The following is a 6,000-nucleotide window of genomic DNA, read 5'->3' on the forward strand; positions in this document are numbered from 1 at the left end:
TCATCTACCAACAGTTTCTATCTATCTATCTTAGTTGAATTTAACACTACTTACACTCTACTGGCATTATTTATGCTTGTTTACATGCTTGGAAAAATAAATCAATACAAGCCCAGTCCTCATCGAAGAATACTGGCCTGATCCGATATCTGCTGATCCAAAAGGTAAAGCTCCTAATTTTTGAAGCATGGGATCAAGGCCAGTATTTTCTGTTGTGGAATATGGAGGAAATTTCAGCTTTTCCGTATACTTCTAAAGAACCTAAAAAGTAACATCCAGCAGGCATGAAACAGGGAAAAAATACAGTTGATTCTTAAAACAGTACAAGCCTGCAGCCATGGAAGCTGGAGAGCAAATGCAAACCCCATTCGCATAACTACAGAAAATGCAGAAAGACAGGAATGTGTATGTGTTTCTTTACAGTAGTCATCAGCACATCTGTCTTCTAGAGAAGCCTGCTGCATTCCCACTAACAGCTGTATCCTGACAGAAATGTGGTCGCAAAGTTGTAAAAGAATTCAAGAAAAACAAATATGCAGTGAAGTAAACTGAAAAGACTGGGGTTTATTTATTGCAGATAAGGACTTTCCCATAGAAAATAATTTAGAATTGGAAGATCCTGTCACATTTTTCGTGACAAGCAAAAAACAACAACAAGCCCAGATTTTTGGCATGACATTAGGCTTGAGATTTTTGAACAACTCTCTTCACTGCATGTAGAGACAATAATCCTGGTGTGATGTGAGCCAAGTCACTGGCATGCAGCATGATTTCCAGCCATCCTCTCCTTCCACCCTGCGGCCTCAGCTACTGTGCAGCTTGGTGTGAAATCTTGGTCCCATGATTTGCTCTGTGTCCCTTCAGGTCTTTGGTGGCAAACAGGCAAAGTAATGACCAGTGGTGAACGAGACCAGGTAAGAATAAAAATCACTTTGGAATGATTCTGAAGCATTTCTCTGAGGTTTTTTTGTTGGTTTTTGTGTTTTTGTTTTTTGGTTTTTGTTTGGTTTTTTTTGTAGGCAAACACTATATTAAACCCTCAAGGATATTTAAAATATTGTTCTTAGGCATAAAGTCATACCTAAAACACCACTGTTGGGCTATATTTTCAATTTATGGCCAAAAAGCATCATTCTTGCTGCCACTGCTGCATTTCCTCTTCTCCTTCATTCTCCGAACCTCACAAGGTTTTGCTTTTCCAGCACCTCCAAGCACAGGCCCATCCCTGCTCCATGGTATCCTCCTCAGCAGGCTCTCATGACCTGCATTTTGACCTGGTTTATCTCATGGGTGGGATATGGTAGGGTTGGAGCTGCCTCCTCACCCCCTGGGGACAGCATCCCTTGGCCTGTGTGGCCAGTCCCACTTCCTCCCAGCAACCAGGAGGTTTGATGTACTCATATCCGTATGCTGTCTTCAGCTTGAGGCTAAACATCTGTCTGAAGCACACCCCAGTGAGCTCTCCAGGAGGACATTCTCCGTCCCAGCTCTAGGAGACCTGATCCTGAGTCACAACTTTCCTCCCACAGCAGGTCTACTGCCGTCTCCATCTCACAGTTTAACTTAACTGGATGCAAGAGGAAAATTCTTCTCAGTGAGAACAATCAGCCATTGGAATAATCTCTCCAAGGGAAGTGGTGGATTCCCCAACATTGGACACTTGCAAGGGTTGGCTGGATGGGGTGCTGGGACATCTAGTCTAAGTCATGCTTTACTTGGAAAGGTTGGACCATATGATCCTTGAAGTTCCTTCCAGGAAAGGATTCTATGATTCTATGATTAACGCTGAAGTTCAGCAAGTCTCACAAGACGGGCTGTGACCTCCAAAAGACTAAAGATTAATTGGGTGTTTTGCCATTTGCTCTTTCTATGGTTCAGTGAATGCCCTGACCTCCATGGCTTTGAAGTTTTTCTCCCTCACCAGTGTCTTTCTTTCTTTGTTTTCTGTGCAAGACGTTTTCCTCTTGTCTAGCCTTGAAAATTTGAGTGTCTGGAAAGCTGGAGAAATTACAGCTTCAGAGGAGCCTCAAGACTAAGCAATGAAGGAGAGGAGTTTCCAGGCAGCCTGTAAATGCTTGGGGCTGAGAATGTAAACTTGTCCAGCACAAAACTTGTGTAAAAAAGCACAGGGGCAAATGTGAAGGAGAGCTTTGTTCGTTAGTTTATTCTCCTCAAATGCATGCTTTAATGCAGTGATAAATTAACAGTTTATGGTGCCTCTGTGTACGTTTATAGACCACAGCACTTATTACCACCAGTGACAGCTGAGGTTCCCAACTGATCAGAACCTGTAAAAGCAGAGAAGAGCAGATCTGGCTTCACCACCGCTCTGAGGGCGCAGGGAAAAAACGTGGGGACTGTTTTTTCCTTTTTCAAAAAACTGCATTTGAGGTTTTAAAATGCAACCAGGGAATGGTTAGAGAGAGCCACAACACCTCTTTAAACTATTTGCCATGGTGGTCACCGTTCTAATCGACTTGAATGACACACATACGGACTGCGTTTGCCCAGTTTCACACAGTTTTAGTATGGAAAGATAACGGCTTTTAAAAATATATTTTGATTATATAATATATAAAAATATTTTTAATATATAAAATAAATATTTTATTTATTTTATAGATTTAAAATGGATTCAGGCAGGCGAAGAACAGCTAAAAGGTTAAATTTCCTTTTCAGAGTGACATTGGCATATCTAAAAGGGAAGGAAGAAACACACACAATGTTGAAGAAAGCAGCATTAACCAGATTTGAAGCGAGAGCTTTACAATTACGTTATATATTGCATTTTTTTTTAATAGGCTTCATTTCAATGCATGCAATCAGTCCAAATCTCCACAGACATCAAACTCATGCAGGGAAAGAGGAGCGGGTGCACGTGCATGTGCGCACATGGCTGGGGGGATGATGGGGGGGGACACTCATGTGCCTTCTGCATTCCAGATTTATTTTGGCTTTAAAGGGAAAACTCTAATTAACAAAATCCGTCAAATGTGTTCTTTTCTGTTAGTTTCTATTTATAATTGCCACAGGACAGAAGTTAAGCTGGAACACAAATTGCAGAATGAGAACAATCGGACTACATTAATCCCAGCAACTCTGGCTGCTCCACTGAAGAACCCATGTGAGAAGGCAGAGAAGGTGCCTCTTCCCTCTGCAGTTATATCCATCCTTCTCCTGGCCCTCGACTGCTTGAAAAGCAGTGTGGGGAGCTGTACATACGCTGTGCACCACGACCTGGGGCAATACTGTTGCAAAGGTTGTCTAATTCCTAGGGGACTGCTGGAGTCAAGCAAACACCAAACTGTTCAGTGTTCTATAAACACATTGATGCCGGAAAGGGGCATTTCAGGAGACTGAGCAATGCTGGAGGATGTTAATAGACATGAGGTAACATGCTGACAGCATTATTCCAGTCTGTTAATTGTTCTATTAGCCCTGGTGAAACTGTTGCAGTACACTTGCTAAACCTGCTTATTTTCTTTGGTCATCCATCAGACCTTTCAAAGTTACTTTATCCCATGTTTTGGAATAACATACCCACTGGTGAGTAAGTGAGTATAACTTTTAAGTTAAGCATACGTAAATGGTTTAATTTCCGCGGTGGCTCCTCTGCACAGGAGGTAATATGCTGCTGTCACGCTTTGCAAAGCTCAGCCAAAGATCACAGTGCTATTCCCCAGCCAGCTACGCCATCCTCTTACTTATACATCTGCTTTGGCCACAATTATCCTTGCTTAGCTCATAAAGAAACCCTAGTAAATCTCCCTTGAAACCAAATTCACAGTCTCCAGGAACTGGTTCAGTCAGCAACATCCGTACTCTTCTCTGCTGAGAACATGCCTGAATAATCCATGTGCCTCCTGGCACTGCCTGTACAATCAGAAACTGGGATACTTCATAGCCCTAACAGCTAAACCTCATTGCACTCTTCACTTAGTCCGTTGACACATACCTTCCCCAGTGTAATGTCCCTGTGTGATGCTTCCTAGCAGAAACAGCCATAAAGTGTTAAATTGACTGTGGCCTCAATACCTCCAGGAGCGAATAAAGAATCTTTTTAATAACAACAATTAACAACAACAAACAGAACTTGATTCATAGGATGGGAAGGCAGTATTAAGGGAATTTCTTGTCCATTAGTTGATTAAGAGCTCCAGCAACCATAGATCATACTGCTCTCACTGAGACTTAGCTGAAGAAGCACACAAAGTTGGTGACATCTCCACTACAGATCATTGATTTCAGTGGTAGTTAGATCATGCTTTGTACCAGTGATGGAAAATATTAAAATTGCTTAGAAATAGATGTAAATGCATGGGGTATCCAGTGATACCAAAATTAATATGTGTTACCACCATGCCACGGAAACTGAGTTGTGCCCCATTTCGCCTGGCCCTTCCCTGGTGGTGTCATGATAGTCTTTCGTAATTCACAAAACAAAGATTAGCATCACAAAGATTAAGAGATTTTTCAGTTGCCCATGGTGTTGAACATCACTGCTTTAGGCCACCCCTACCTACGTGTGCACTAGTCCTGCTGTGAGACCTTTCCCTTTGCCCCCATATACCTGGGGCTCCCAGTGGATAAGGCATGCAGAAAAGCCTTCAGATCTCACACTGAATTGAATTTAGCAAACAGCCCCAAAGCCTGATGTTGCAGGCCCCTCTACAGTCTCGTGAGACACGCTCCCAGTGTATTTTTAGCAAGGGTAATGTGGTTGCCCTGCACCTATTAATAATTTGTCAGCACCTCGGATCCTGTTTCCCCAGAATAAGGAGTAACAGACGAAGCCACTGAAGCAAAGGGCAGCCGCTCGCTTTTGCCGATTTTAGGCGTTAGTCATTTTCTCAGCCAGCCTACAATTTAACTACTGGAAGCAGAGATTTCTGTATTTCTTTTAGAGCTACAAGAAAAACACTTTGGCCACTTGTGTGCTTTAACAGTGATTTTTATAGGGTAAGAACACCCTGCCACACCTTGCTGTATCAGCTGCTGTTACAGCTATTTCAAGGCTTCATTCCCTCAAGTGCTCATGAAGAAGCCTAGTTACCACCTGCACCCCATCATTACAGGTCCTAGGAGATGCCCTCAGCCTGAATCTCAGGCTTGGTGAGTACTTCGGCTTTGCTCTCCTGATGCATTTATTTCACCCTTTGCACTCCGTCATCTCTCTGCTGTGGTTTGGAGGCAGAAGGGTCAGTTTTGTACAACCAAAAGTAATTAATTAGATCAGTCTCTTGAGGCCTGTTTGTAAAGGGAAAATACCTCCTGGTATTAATTTGCTTCAGTAATGTAAATGATGCATTTCTGGCTTGTTTTCTCAGACACTGTTTCTGCTATTTTCACACTTCTGAAAAGGGAGCATACGGTGGTGCAAGCCTATGAGCTCCTAAAAACCCTGGGGTCACAGCTCAGATCTAAACTCTTACCCTTTACTATTTGCACTAAACACTACTTTAATTGTTACATGAATATCTACTAGTGCCAGATAAAATCCCACATCATGGAGCTGTTCAGGCTAATGTATCATAAAAAATCTGCGACATCCACACATCTTTTCAGATCCTTCCCTGTGGATCTTCTTTCTATGGCTGCTTGTGCCACAGTGGGATAATCAAGGCAGCGACCACAGCCCTGTTGCACATCCTCCCCCAGGACACTTCTTCCACACATGGTATGAAATACTTTTTCTAACTACTGCCTTGCACCTTGCACATGCTGTAGGTTGTTTTTAATAACGTTAGAACATGTAATTGTACTAATGTAAATGTAAAATGTAAAGACTGGCAGTTTTTAACTATAGGGAATAATTTCACTTAAAGGGAGCCCTTGGATTCTGGGAAAATGTTGGTGTCTGTTAACTGCCTGTTAGCTGCTCTGACTTGTCACAGTACCACGTCTGCTGAGAGTATTGAATCGTAAATCCTTAACTATGGTCAAGTTCATCAAGTTCAAAGTCCTACAGAAGGTGTGTCATGCAATACTACACGGGACTTC

Source organism: Psittacula echo (genome assembly GCF_963264785.1).
Source record: "Psittacula echo genome assembly, chromosome: 2".
NCBI lineage: Eukaryota > Metazoa > Chordata > Aves > Psittaciformes > Psittacidae > Psittacula > Psittacula echo.